The 15525-nt window shown below is 36.4% G+C and overlaps 1 pseudogene; it reads left to right on the top strand.

Annotated features, from left to right (window-relative positions):
* Positions 1-4237: 4237 nt before the first annotated feature.
* Positions 4238-5463, top strand: LOC102018153 (annotated as a pseudogene).
* The last annotated feature ends 10062 nt before the right edge of the window (positions 5464-15525 follow it).

Genomic DNA, 15525 nt, shown 5'->3' with positions numbered 1-15525 from the left:
TCTAGATATGAACCATCACACTCATCTACATTTATTCTTCTTTGTCTTTTTTATTATGGCCATTCTGATAGTTGAGAGGTGTCAGCTTCTGTGGTTTTAATTTGCATTTCTCTGATGGCTAATGATTTTGAATGTTTTTTCATATACTGTATATGTTGATCGTTTGTATGTCCTCTTTTGAGAATATCTGTCCATGTCATTTATCTCATTATTGAGTTCTATTCTAGTTGAATGCTATTTTAATTCCTATAAGCCTGTAATGTAGCTTGAAAGTATGTAGTCTGATACCTACAACTTCTTTTTTCTTTAGAAGTATTTTAGGTATGGAGGACTTTTTGTAATTCCATTTGCATTTTATGTTTTTCTTTCTATGTGTGTGACAAAATGTCAGAATTCTTACATGGTTCATATTGAATCTGTACATTGCCTTAGGTAGTATGGATACTTTAAAGATATTCTTCCAATGCATGAACGCAGAATATCTCCCATTTATTGTGTCCTCTTCAGTTTCTTTTTTCAATATTTTATAGTTTTCAGCATTCAGATATTTTTATCTCTTCTAATAAATCTATTCCTAAGAATTTTCTTTATTTTTTGTAGATATGGTAAATGAGATTGTTTTGTTGATTTCTTTTTAAAAGAAGCTTTTGATTAGTGTATAAAACTGCTACTGATTTGTATACTGATTTTATGTTCTACACATTTGTATATGGTTTTGTTCTAATAGTTGCTCTTATTTTTTTAGGGTTTTTATATATAAAATATATTGGCAACAGATTAATAATTTCATGTTGTCCTTTTCCAATTTATTTCTTTTTCTTGCCTAATTGCTTTGGTACTGACTTATTGTTTTATGTTGATTCAAAGTAGTGGGAGGGGCCTCTTTGCCTTTTCCTGTTTGGAAAGAAAAACTTTCAACATTAGCTGTGGCCTTGTCATGTGTGGTATTTATTCTGTTGAAGTATATTCCTTTTATATCTAATTTGCTAAGAATTTTTTTATCATGGAAGAATATGAATTTTGTCAAATGATTTTTCTACATGTAATGAGATCACATAGTTTTTGTCTGTCATTGTCTTAATGTGATACATCACATTAACTGATCTGCCCGTATTGAACCATTCTTGTACTTCAGGGGTAAATCCCACTCTGTCATGGTGAATCATCCTTTTAATGTGTTGTTCAATTTGTTGTCTAGTAGTTTGTTGAAGACTTACTTCTGTCTTTGATTTAAACCCAATTTGACCACTTTTCATTATTTCCACTACCAACCTATTTAGTTAGCAATGAAGTTATACCAATAGAACAGTTTTCTTGATTCCACCCTTGCTGTTCCTTACTCAGTTCTTTCCTCTACATGGTGATCCTGCTAACACTTAAGACTATTTTCTTCCCCTTCTAATAATGACTCATGGCTTGCAATATAATTCAGAGTGAAATCTTATAAGTTCTGGAGCCTACCACCTCTCTCTGCCCTGGAGCTGCCTTCTCTCAGCTCCACACTCTGGTTTCTACATTGAAACATTGTCTGATTGACTTCTTTTTCTGGAATCAATTTCTCTCTCTTGGTAGCCACCTCCATCAGCAGCTTTCCTCCCTCCACACCCACACACAGCAGCTGCTCCTTGCCAAGGACTACTTGACTCTTCTTTGCTGGATAGAAGCTTAGAACAAATGAATTTAATTTTCTGTGTGTGCTTCTCAGCATTTGTTGCCGCATGGCGTGTTATATATTTATTTTTTTGTTTACTCTGACAGAATGTGAGCTTCCAAATCAAACCTTTTTACATATTGATTCCTTTTGGACTTTAAAACTCTGAAATTTAAAAATGACTTTTGTCATTTTATTATACATATTAATAATAAGATCTGGATGTTTTGTAGTCATTTTGCAGATTCACAGAAAATATACCTAACTGCTTAAAAATTGGTGAATGTGAAACTTGAACTCAATTCTAATTTGTTAATAATGCAAATGTGTATCTACTCTCAGGCAGCTTGCACATGAAAATGATTTCCTTATATATTCATGCATCTTTTTCTCTGTCTCTTCTTCAGTAAATTTTGTTCATAGTGAATTCTCATCCTCACCAAAAAGCTGTGTGTGTCTATAATGTCTTAGCTGCAGAAGCTCATTGCGCTATGGTCAAAAAACCATCTGAATAATTCCATGTAAGATATCCATAAAAAGTTTTAACATAATAACCTAAATTTAGCCCATTTTCTGAATCCAAACAGAACCTATTGCTTGAACAATAGTTTTTGTTTCCTCTGTGTGTATAGGATACTTTTCATCCTTGATTGTCAGAATATTTATTTAAGTATGAGAGTGATATGACAGACTAATATGTGGATAATTTCAGAGAACATATACTTTATGAAACTCATCCCTGAATTATTTGATTTTAATGATATTTAGCACTGAGTATTTGAGTTTAGTTGTAAGATTTTAGATCCTCACTCCTGGCATGCATATTGTAATAACTAATACCACAGATATTTATGACACTAAGACTATGCAGAGAAAGAAAAATGTTAAACAAATGTATTAATAAACTATTTACATTTATTAAATTTGAGTGGATTAAATGAAATTTACTTTTCTAAATTTTATTTCTGTAAATTTGTACTTTAGCATAATTGTAGCTAGTTCTGCATCTCAATACCTTTCCCTGAGGGATATAGGAACAAGCTTTGTATTTACCCCATTTGAGAAAATGAAAGGCAAGGTATGCACATCTGCAAAAATGTCAAACCAGGATTTATACCTATATTGTGCTGCATGGAAGAGCTTTTGTATATGTTTACCTGAGCATCACAGAGTATAATACACCCACACTACTGTAGGATTTGTTTTAAAATTTTTTTCTGTTGATTTTTTTTTTTGGTATGAGTAGCCAAATTCAGTACAATGGTACATGAACAACCAGTTTGCAAATTTTGTAGGAGGTCAAAAGTGAGTCATCAGTATATAGTAAAATACATTATTATGTATTATAGTAAAATACATGTTTTCATAACAGAAGAGTCATGTGGGAGTGTGATGATGATATGATGATGATGGATCATAGTTGTTTTTCCTCTTTTCACATAATAACAATCTACTTTACAAGAATCTACTCCATCCCTGTTGCTGTCTTTCCCAGTGTGTGTAGAGCAGTGGGAAGTGGAGTGTGAGCCTCAAGTCTATGATGTGCTATGGGAAGGGCCAGAGAGAATCGGGGAGATGGCTTGGGAGTAATAGAACCCAGGGAAGAACCAAGACCTAGCTCTACAGAATAAGTCCTTCAAGGCAGTCAGAACTGGCTACAACATGCCTCATGTTTGTTCTTTTCTCTTTTGAAGTCCACATAATTTTCTTGCACAGAGAATCCAGCAAGAAGCTACCGGTGTATATTTAAAGGAGTTCAGCAAGTTTCCTATGTATGATTAATATAAAAAGTGTATTCTACTCACCAATAACAGGCATATAATAGAACTTAAATTAAATACTATAAAATTTATGAGAAAACCCAATGGAAGATACATATTAAATGACAACATATTTTATTTTATGGACATACCAATTTTCAAAAGTGCTTCTATGTGCTTATAAGAAGTATATTTCTGTAATTATTAGGGAAAATGGATATGTCCTTATATTTCTCTTAGTGTAAACTTATTAATTGTGCTATTCTAATTTTCTGTACCTTTACTATTCCTGGCAAAATATGTTACTTGTAACACGAAATTTTTTAATAAAGACTTGTATTCAATTTTAACCATCAAATATATAGTACATCCTCATGTTCACTATTCCAGTCGTACTATTTACAATAGCTCAGGGAGGGAAACAACTCAATGTCCATCAGCCGATGCACGAATAAAGCAAATGTGTACATCTATACAATGGAATACAATTCAGTTATAAAAAGAATGAAATCCTGTCATCTGTGACAACATGGATGGAACTGGAGATCATTATGAGAAGTGAAATGGGTCAAGCACAGAGACAAGTATCACATGACCTCACTCAAGTGAATACTACAAAAGCAGATCTCACAGAAGTTGAGAATGGGCCACATGTCCCGGCGCCCGGATGATCTGAGCCACCAGGGCACCGAGAACCGGGGCCCCGGATGCAGACCGCCTCCTTGTGGCCTGCCGCCACCGCGGTGTACCCTCCGAGCCCCCTCCAGAGTCGCTGTAGCGCCTGGGCTGACTAGGGGTCTGTCCGCCAGGGGCTGCTCCGGACCTAGAGAATCAAGACATAATGGGAGCATTTTTAGACAAGCCATAGATGGAAAAGCATAATGCCCACGGGCAGGGTAAAGGGTTGAGATATGGGCTAGGCAGCATGAAAGGCTGGCGAGTTGAAACGGAGGATGCGCATACAGTTGTGACTGGCTTGCCAAATGAACTTGAGACATGGTCATTCTTTGCTGTGTGTGATGGGCATGCTGGTTCTCAGGTCGCCAAATATTGCTGTGAGCATTTGTTCGATCACATCACCAATAACCAGGATTTTAAAGGGTCTTCAGGAGCACCTTCTGTGGCAAATGTAAAGAATGGAATCAGAACAGGTTTTCTGGGGAATGATGAACACATGAGAATTATGTCTGAGAAGAAACACGGTGAAGACAGAAGTGTGTCAAGAGCTGTGGGTGTCTTGATTTCTCCCCAACACACTTATTTCAATAACTGTGAGACTCAAGACGTCTACTTTGTAGGAAAAGGAAAGTTCACTTCTCCACACAGGATCACAAACCAAGTAATCCATTTGAAAAAGAATGAATTCAAAATCCAGGTGGCTCTGTAATGATTCAGCATGTGAATGGCTTTCTAGCTGTATCCAGGGCCCTTGGGGATTTTGATTACAAGTGTGTCCATGGAAAAGGTCCTGCAGAGCAGCTTGTTTCACCAGAGCCTGAAGTCCATGATACTGAGAGGTCTGAAGAAGACGATCAGCTCATTATTCTTGCATGTGATGCTATCTAGGGTGTTACGGGAAATGAGGAGCTCTGTGATTTTCTAAGATTCAGGCCTGAAGTCACTGATGATCTCCAGAAAGCATGCCATGAAGTAGTTGACACCTGTTTGTATAAGGGAAGTCAAGACAGCATGAGTGTGATTTTGATCTGTTTTCCTAATGCATCCAAAGTATCTCCAGAAGCAGTGAAGAAGGAGACAGTTGGACAAGTACCTGGAACACAGAGTAGAAGAAATCATAAAGAAGCTGGGGGAAGGTTTCCCAGACTTAGTCCATGTGGTGAGCACATCAGCAAGTGAGCCCATCCCCAGCCCCCCACCAGGGGGAGAATTGGCAAGCAAGCGGAATGTAATTGAAGCTGTTTACAACAGACTGAATATTTACAAAAATGGTAACACCAACTCTACATCAACTGATGATATGTGGTAAAACTGCTCATCTAACCATGGAGTTTACCTTCACCTCCAAAGGAGAGTACAGCTCAACTTTGTTGAACCTTTTAACATCCACCTTCAACTTTAAAGAAGGGGAGATATGACTTGGGTGAGAGTGATTACACCAGAGAACTTCAGTAGTACAAAAGCTAGCCCGGAACTGATTTTTTTTATAAATTTGAGACTTATATAAACATGATTTCAATCCATAATTCATGCTGTAAATCAGACTCTGGCAATTTTTATTTGATGACTTTTTTTGTAAAGTGTAAATGTCCTTGTATAATATGCTTGTATTTAATAATGAACTATTCTACAATCACTATCAAAGACACAACAAATGTTTGGCTTGTGTGATGCCACAGATACACAGTCCTTTCAAGTCATGTTGTGCTTGGACTTGGGGTTGGGACAGGGAGAGCAGCAGCCACGTCAGCTGGATGCACAAACACGCATGTAATGACAGAGAATAATCTCACAACCTTACATGTCTTAATCTTGTCAACTTGACTGAACTGGGAAACTTCTAGCAAAGTAGGCAAGCACACTTCTGTGTGTTTGTGGGGACCCTTCCAGAGAGGATTGCCATATAGGTCAGCAAACTGAGGGCGAAACATGCACACATTTGCCAGCAGTGTCCATTAGCCTTATAGCCTGATGGAACAAAAGAAGAAAAGAAGAAGAAGGTAGTCAGGCCTTGTATGTTAGATTCCCCTCATAGCACCTTCTGCTGCTACTGCATATCCCCTTTGGACATCAGACTCTAGCTTCTCTAGATTTTTTATTGAAAATTTATGCCAGTGGCTCTCAAGGGAACTTTCAGGCCTTCAGTGTTGGTCTAAGCTGCATCCTTGGTCCATCTCACTCTGACTTCTTGCTTCTTGGATGGAGCAGTTAAGATTCTCTGACTCCTACTATGTTTCTTGGCTGCAATGAATTGAACAGGTTCACTCTGCAGCTCACTTCACCCCTGAAGTGTCTGCCCTGGAGTCAGCCAAAGATGGACTCAAACCTCTGGGCTTGGACCCAAAATAAACCTTTTTTCCTTTTGAATAGTTTTTCTCATCTATCTATCACAGCAAAGGAAGCTGGTTAGCACAATATGTATCAAACATTACATGATACTAATTAATATGTGCAACTCATGTTTTTATTTAACAGTTATAAAAGAATACAGTGTAGTGGATGCTATGGAGGAAAAAGAGTTCACGAAGTGTCATTGTCATTGGGATCATGATTTAATGCAGTTATGGTTTAAATATGGAAGTATCACCCATAGATGCTATCATTTGGAAGAGAGCAAACAAAGAAGAAACAAACAGCTGACAAAAATACTGTTCAAGTGTATTACTAATGAACTTCCACATAACTGTACATCAATGAGTTCCCATTTATTAAGTAAAACTGTAACTTTGAAACAAAATAACAATTTTCTTTATTCCTCCATTGAGCTTTAAATGAGAATTTTATAAAGTGTCTTGCAATCTTATCCATATTTTTCGCTGAACTGAAATTTTAACAACCAGCGAAATCCACTGAAAAGCAACTATAAAATAGTCTATGTTTGTTTCACATTGCAAATGCAATTTTTAAAACTTCTTCCATATATCAATAAATAAAGTCCTGCTTTTGAAGGAAGGGAATGGAAGGAGAAGTCAAGGGCATTCAGATGTGTTGTGTATGTGTTCCAACTCCCCACAATGAATGTAATCATCTCAAGCTGAAAACACGTACTAATGAGAAAAATGAATGCAATCATTACGGACTGGAAACATGTAGTAGTGAACAAGGGAAGTACTGCTTCTCATAATAGGCAACTACATGGTGTACCTTTTGAAAGAGAAGTGAGGGAAAAGGCAATGACTCCATTGTCTATCCAAGAAGGTTGGGTTGAAGTCAGATAAGTGCAATTAGTTAAGTTTAAGTAACTTTGTCAAATTGGTAAGATGTTGTTTCTCTATGTATTTCTGGTATGAAGGTGTAGAACACTGCAGTTTTTGGAGAGGGTGCTTCAACACTTCTAGTTCCACACGCCCTCTCAGACTCACCCCTTCCTCCATCAACAAGTAGTTTGTGGTCTCTTTCCCTCTCCTCCAGCCCTTCCCACCCATGCTTCCCAGCCATCATGTCTTGTCATGAAGAATCTCCAGCCGCATTTCGGTGTCCTGACCAAATCTCCATTTAAGGGTTCAACTGATTAGCAGCATCAGCTTCCAGATCTGTGGGTTATGAAGGCTTCAGATGATCGTATTTTCCAGTCTTTCCACCTCTCCATGTAATGCTGTGTGAGCACGGACGAGCTCTTACTGCTGGTTCTGATGAGCTTGTACATTCAAGAGTAAGATAAACATTATTTATGCTGTTAAGATTTGACATAGTTTGCTGTACCATTAAATAACCAAAGAATAGCAATCTAATGTCAAAAACTAAACCTATAAACTTCTCACTATTTTCAATATTATAATATTATTTGATTTTTTTCTTGAGTGTGTTAATCATTGCTTTCTATATTCTGCAGTTGTTTTATTAGGTATATGCGTGTTTAGATATATATTCCTGGAAATTCAATTAATATTTACTATGCAAAAAGTTTTATAACTAGTAGGGTTTAGAACATCATTTATTTGTGTATTATACACTAATACTGGTTTTGTTCTGTCTAATCTATTTTACTCACTTTTTTTCTGTTTTTTTCAAATATCTTTTGTCATTATGATTTACACGTGTCCTATTAAAAAAGTACATCACTGGATTGTTCAAAAAATATCAATCTTTTAATTTCAAATGATAAATTTGGTCCATTTGTACTCATTGTGATTATCAACATATTTATTATACCTTTTTATTTTCTGTTATCATTTTATCTAGTTTTCTTCATATTTTTGTTTATTTTACTTGATATTATTTTTCATTTATTGATTTTCTTTTCAGTTTAGAAATTGTAAATAATTTTTTCTTTACTTTTTCATTCTAAAGAGAAAAGAAAGCAAAACAATAACAAAGATAAAAAAACAGCACAGCACAAAAACAATTAAAAAAGATACACAATTTCAAAACAGGATGATAGGAAATTAACAATGGTTGTTATATTACATATTGTTATCTTCAGTGAAGTTACTAAGATTGGCAGTTGTAAGAATGCAAGATTAATCAAACCATTAAAGAGATTAAAAAACAGTCTAAAAAGTTGGAAACGACGCAGAATTTCACTTATCAAGATGGTAAGAATTCACTGATGGTTGTTATATTTCATATTGTTATCTTCAAATTAGTTGTTCAGATTACCAGATATAAGCATGTACAATTGGTCAGAAAAATTTAAGCATTAACTGTTCCTTTCAATAAACCAATAGACAACAGCTATAGAATTATCCCAGCTATACTTGTATATCCGTATGTATTTTTTCCCTTCCTTCTTTCTTTCTTTTTTGTCTCTCATCCCAGTTGTTCCTTCCCTTTGAGCAATTTCTTTCCCTTTCACAATATTTAGTGTACCTTTTTGGTTTTATTTATTCTTTCATGTACTTTCACAGGAAGACCATACAATGTTCATGCATGTAGATCTGATTTATTTCACTTAGGAGTATGATCTCAAGTTGCATCCATTTACCTATAAAAGTCTCAAGTTTATCTTTTTTTTATAGTCAAGTAGTACTCCATTGTATAAAAATACCACACATTTTTTATCCGTTCCTCAGTGGATGGGTATTTGAGTTGTTTCCAACATTTAGCGATTACAAATTTTGCTGTTATAAACATGGGTGCACATATGTCACTGTGGTATGATGTTTTCAGTTCTGGAAAATTCTGAGAAGGTGAATAACTTGGTTGAATGGGACCTCTAATCCTAGTCTTTTGAGAAATCGCCAGAGTAATTTCCACAGTGGTTGCACCAGTCTACACTCCCACCAACAGAGGAGAAGTGTTCCTTTTTCCCCACAGCATCTCCGGCGTTTGTTATCAGTTGATTTCTTGATGATAGCCATTCTTTCTGGAGGAGATGGAATATCAGTATTGTTTTAATTTGCAATTCTTGAATGACTAATGATGTTGAACATTTTTTCATGTATTTAATTGCCATTTGTACTTTTTCGTCTGAGAAGTGTGCATTCATCTCAGATGCCCATTTTTGTATTGGGCCTTTGAATTTGGAGGGTCTGACTTTTTTCAATTCTTTATATGTTCTAGATATGAGTCCTTTTTCTTTCAGATAAGAGGCTATAATTTTTTTCCATTCTGTGGGGTGTCTTCTCACTTTGTTGGTGATTTCTTTTATTGTGTAGAAACATTTTAATAAGATGAGATCCCATTTGTTGATTCTTTTCTTTTCCTTGTGATCTGGGTTTTGTTCATGAATTCTCTGCCTATACCTATGTGTTTGAGAATTCTGCCTACTTTTTCTTCCAGTAAATTCAGTGTTTCTATTTTAATATTTAGATCCCTAATGCATTTTGACTTTAGTTTAGTGCATAGTGATAGGTATAGGTCTAGTTATAGTCTTTCGCAGCCATTTATTAAAGAGACTGTCTTTTTTTCAGTGAATATGTTTGGCTTCTTTGTCAAAGATAAGTTGGCTGGGTGTCTTTGGGGATATGTTTGCATCTATTCTGTTCCAGTGATCTTCAGGCCTGATTTTTTGCTAGTACTGTGCTGATTTTATCACAGTAGCTTTGCAGTGTAACTTCAGATCTGGATTGTTTTTTGTTTTTTTTTTGTTTGTTTGTTTTTTTGTTTTTTGTTTTTTTTTGGTTTTTCTCCGGTACCGGGAACTGAACTCATGACCTTGCGCTTGCCAGGCAGGCGCTTTTGGCGCTGAGCTAAATCCCCAGCCCCTCAGATCTGGATTGTGATGCCCCCTGATTTGCCTTTGTTGTTTAGAATTGCTTTTGTTATTCTAGTTCTTTTCTGGTTCCAAACAAATTTCAGGAATGTTTTCTCTAGGTCTGTGAGGTATGTAAATGGAATTTTCATCGGGAATGCATTAAAGCTTTTAGGGTTAAAGTTTCTGACTAAGGGAGAACGCTCAACCTAAACACACAACAAAGTGCTATAAAATAATGTAAGTTACCTAAAGACTTGGAACTCCTTGTGCCAAGGGACCAAAGGTCAGGGAGAGGAGCCACCATTCTGTCCAGTGTGTTTGAGGCCAGGGTGGAAACTGGTAGGCACCAGGTAACTCACTTTGGTACCTACTGCTGTTCTCTTGCTCAAATTTGACTGCAAATGGGCTGGAACATACATAAATCATGGCCTAAGAAGCATGCATACGCCCTATAGGGTTCAGTGTCACAACTGCATTACTTGGTAAGCTACCTGGACCAGCTGAAGTGCTAGGGGAGGAGAGAAAACTTTAATTTAGAATATAGTATATGAAGGTGGCTGTGACTATTAGCTTTCATCCCTGAAAGTGCGTCTATTGTTTCTACCACTGACCTTCATCTTCTAATTTTTCTTAAAAAAAATATGTGTACCAGAATGCTGGAGTGTCTGTTGTAAGCACTTACAAACAAAAATCTTAGCAATAAAGGAGTGTATTGAAGCAGATGTCATAATGCTTTCTGTATCTCCCAGGTGCCTGCCAGCTGTCAGTCCTCTCTGGAAACTTACTTCCTTTCCTAGTGAAAGTTGGCACTCAGTGAATGGGTCAGTGCAGCAGTGTGGGACTCAGAACCGCTGCTGCAGCTCTGAAGGCTCACTGTCACTGTGTGGTCTCCTTGAAGCAATGGTGGTTAGGGCGAGAGTGGAACCTGTGTTCTCCCCCTTTCCAGGCTCATTTCTGCTTATTTTTCTGCCACTGAGATTGATGCTGAGAGCACCTCAGTGTCCATTCTCAGTGGTGACCCCAGTTCTGCTTCAGAATCTCCTTCCTGGGAAACCCAGCACCCTCAGATTCTCTTCCACCTTCAACCAGACTCACTCAAGTGGGGCTAACACCTAATTTATAACCTTTGCTTGGGATGGCTGGCTTCAATGCCTGATGTGTGTGTGTGTGTGTGTGTGTGGGTGCACACACATGTGCATGCATGCTAATCTAAACTGTACCCCATTTCTAATGGGCAAAGTCTCTAATGAGCTATACATTATAGTCTACATGAGCTACACATTGTAGTCTTTGAACTCCTCCTTTCTACTTTACCTGAAAATATGCAGTATTTTCCAGTAAATATATTTTCCTGCTACATATGTGAAAAATTTCTTAGAATTTGAAATTATGTTTTAAAATTCTCTTGAGTTCTCTAATGAAACTTCTGTAAAACTATGTAAATTATAAAAGGGCAACAAGTGTGTTCTGATTTCAAGATTATCTAACTGCATCAGCCTACCCTTCTTGGTTCTTCTTCTCCTTTATAGCTCACCCAAGTCTCACTTCACATCTGTCCTTCCTTCAAATCATTGCCCTATCCATCTCTAGCATCAATCAGTGAATCAAGTGTGGGAGAAAAAAGATAGCATTATTGATTTTCCACACATCTTAACATTTAAATTAGCACTTGTCTGAAAAAAAAAAAAAAGATAAACTGAATTAAGTGAAATTCTCCTAGAACTAGAATCCACTGATTGAACTCTGACTAATGGATTTGCCAAAAATCTACATACCACTTGGACCCACATCACCTGTCAACCAGCCCTCCAATGCTCTCATGTCTTGTCTCTGGCCAAGTAGATTTTTAAAAGCCGAAAAAAAACAAAGCAAAACAAAACAAAACACAACAAAACAAACAGCAAAGCGAAGCAAAGCAAACCAACCAAAACAAAACAAAGAAAAGAAAAGAAAAGAAAAGAAAAGAAAAGAAAAGAAAAGAAAAGACCTGATGTACTGGTAAGGAGAATACTGACATGGAAGAAGTCCAAGGGGCCTTTAGCTACAGTGTTTTCTAGCTTTACAAAACTTTTGAAGTCCACTTTTCTCCATTCCTATCTGACTGGTAATCAAGAATGCTTGTCCTCCACTAAACCTCACTCAGTACAGAAAGGACTTGATATTTCACAGATTCCTAGACCTAAGTTTTGCTAGGCTTAGCTCTGGCCCAAATCAGAAAGGTCTTGTCTTATGGACACACTGCCTGACACAGAACACCACTCTCCCTTATTTCAGAGTGCAGATTGGGATGTTTTGCATCTAATATTGCCCAAGTTTATACTCCTTGGAATAGACCTTCAAGTGTGACTCATTCTCCTCCTCCAATTAGATGCACAGGGTAGTATGTGGTGCTCTCTCAGTCCCATTCTGGTGTCACTGAATTCTAATACTCTGCCTTTCCTACTCTACCCATTTCCTAGTGATGCCGAATTACAGGTTGGGCAGCTTCAACAACCAGCATTTATTTTCTTACACTTCTGGAGGTTAGAAGTCCAAGATCAAGGATGTGTATTGAAGGAGTGTATTGAAGCAGATGCCATAATGCTTTCTGTATCTGATATTTTTTTTCTTCTTGAGGCCCTTTTCCTTGGCTTGTCAATTGCTGCCTTTTTGCTACGTCCTCACATGGTCTGTCCTCTGAGGACATTTCCTTGGTGTCTCTTTGCGTCCTTTCCCTCTTCCTATGAAGCACATGCCAGTTGGGTTCCTATTAATGGCTTCCTTGTAACTTCATTACCCCCTTAAACCTCTCCAAATCTAAGGTACAATGTGTGAGGTTATCAAAGTACAATGTCTCAGGGGTATACAACTCAACTATTGACATTTAGTACACAGCTTGCCCTGTCTTGTGGAGGTCTTAGCAGTCCTCACACTCATGTGTTCCCACTTGTCAGCAATTATTTCTTCCAAAGCAGCTCATCGCTCCTGAAAAACAAACCTAATAACTGCCTCTAATGATTTGTGGGCATTGGCTATTATTAATCCTCTTTCATTTTTGTAAATAAATTAGATTAATTTAGCAGCCTCTACTTTGATTTGTCCCTTTCAAGTTGTTAACATTTCAGAAATACAAAGTTCTTGCTCTTCTTGGTTCATATTTCTGAGCATTTCAGTGAGGATTATTATATGTTTAATTGCATAAACATACATTTTGAAGACAGTAAAATCTTAACTGTATAAATTTGTAGCTTTGATCTCTTCCAATTCAAAATTTTCCACTTTGAAATCTCTTTATTTATTTTTATATGTTTCTTCTAGGACATTATGCTTTTTTCTGAGTGAATAAAAAGTCTATTATTCACATAGTCAAAATATGTATAAGAGATTTCTAAAAACATCATGAGAATTTGAGAGAACACCAAGATCCTGAAGATTTGGCAATATGTGTCTAAGATAGCAGGTATTCATACATTCCTTCAAACGTTCCTTGTCAAATCTGTGGCTGAATGCAGAAGTGGGTAAGGTTATGAGATTATGGAGCCATAATAGGACCTAGAAAGATTGTCCTTTTGTTACAGTGCTAAGTGAAGTATGAAGATTCATGTTGTTTTAATTGCTGCTTAGAGACTGAGTGTTCCCAGTAGCAAATATTAGATGATAGATTTGTCAGGAAATTAAAATGTGTAGGAGTAGATATCAAAGGAATAGAATCTAGAGATTTCCATTATCAACATGAGAGGAGAGAAAACTTGCAGAGATGTATGATTTTAATTGGACCCTGTCATGACAGGCTGACCTCTTGTCAATGGTTTTCCTAAAGAAGAATAATATGATGGGCTATTAAATTTGTTATAATATCTTCCCACCTAGTTTAGAGCAATTATGACAGTTTTAAATTTGTTTAAAATACCTTTTATCCTGGGATTTCACTTCTAAAATTTTCTTGGCAAAGAAGCAACAGAAAGTGTGCCTGTCTGGCCAGCAGAATTATGTAATGATAAGCCTGCACAGTAGATTTCACTTGGGCAGTGGAGACAGACAGTAGTCTGCATACTACAAAGGTATTCTTTTATTACATGTCCTTGTTTAATATGTGTAAAATGAAAGACATTATTTAAATTTCCTCTTTCAAACTTTGTTCAAAACCTAAAATCAAGTATGGAATTTAGTTGAAAAATACTATATTTATATTGACAGCATTGATTTTTGGGGGGTTGTGCTGTCTCTCACCTTGGTGATTTAATGATTTATTTTGGAGAACAGAGGTTGTTGATCAGATTTTATGTATATTTGTTTTGGCGCTCAAGATGTTGTGCATTGTAGGGTTTCATGGATTATTTATTTATTTTAAAGTTCTGGAATTGAACCCAAGACCTCACAGACAGTAAGCAAGGCTTCTGTCAGTGAGCTTTATCCCCAACAAAACCCTGTAAGAAAATGCAGTTTTATCCAACTCTTTTCAGATAAGGTCTATTTTTCTTGCATGAGGGAAGCATGAGGGAATTGGAAGATTTGATAATATTGCTTCCTCATTCTTATGCCACTTGTAAGAAGACTTCACCTGTGAGTTTATCTTTAGAAATCCCAAGATAAAATGAGTTTTGATTTCCTTATACATCTATAAACTTCTTTTATAATTGCAAAAATATTACTAATAATAAAGTGCTAAATATTAATTGATTTTTCCTATGGTTATAAATGAAAGAAATTGTTGATTATTCTTATTGTTGAAGTCCTCAAAAAGGTATGCTCCTGGGGCTGGGGATTTAGCTCAGCGGCAAAAGCGCCTGCCTGGCAAGCGCAAGGTCGTGAGTTCGGTTCCCGGTACCAGAGAAAAACCAAAAAAAAAAAAAAAAAAAAGATAAAAAGGTATGCTCCTTGGGATTCTACAAGAATCCATCAATATAAGCTTGCAGTGATTATATTGATAGGTTTGACCATCATATGTTTTTTTCCCTTCAACATGCTGTTGTTGAAGGTGAAAACTTCCATGACTTTGAGAAATGGAAAAACGGTATGTAGCAGTATTTTTAGATGAAAATATCAAAAGATCTATAGAGAGATAGCATATGTATAGCTGGGTAGTACTAAAGTAATGAGGATGCATACTTAGGAACCAAAATGCATTGTACAGGTGGTATTATGTCCTCAGAAAAAGACAGTGTCCATTTAAAGGAAAATAAATGGTAAAATTCAAGGAAGATGTGATTATAAATTGTATATGATAGGCCCATAGTCTCAAAAAATGGGAAAGAATATTGGAAGTGGTGTAAATGTGAATGATCCACAGGATAAATCTCTCTTTAGAAAATTTTAATAAA

The sequence above is a fragment of the Chinchilla lanigera genome, unplaced genomic scaffold (assembly GCF_000276665.1).
Source record: "Chinchilla lanigera isolate Chin_1 unplaced genomic scaffold, ChiLan1.0 scaffold00004, whole genome shotgun sequence".
NCBI lineage: Eukaryota > Metazoa > Chordata > Mammalia > Rodentia > Chinchillidae > Chinchilla > Chinchilla lanigera.
Note: the sequence above shows the minus strand (reverse complement) of the source record. Positions and strands in the feature narration are given on the sequence as shown.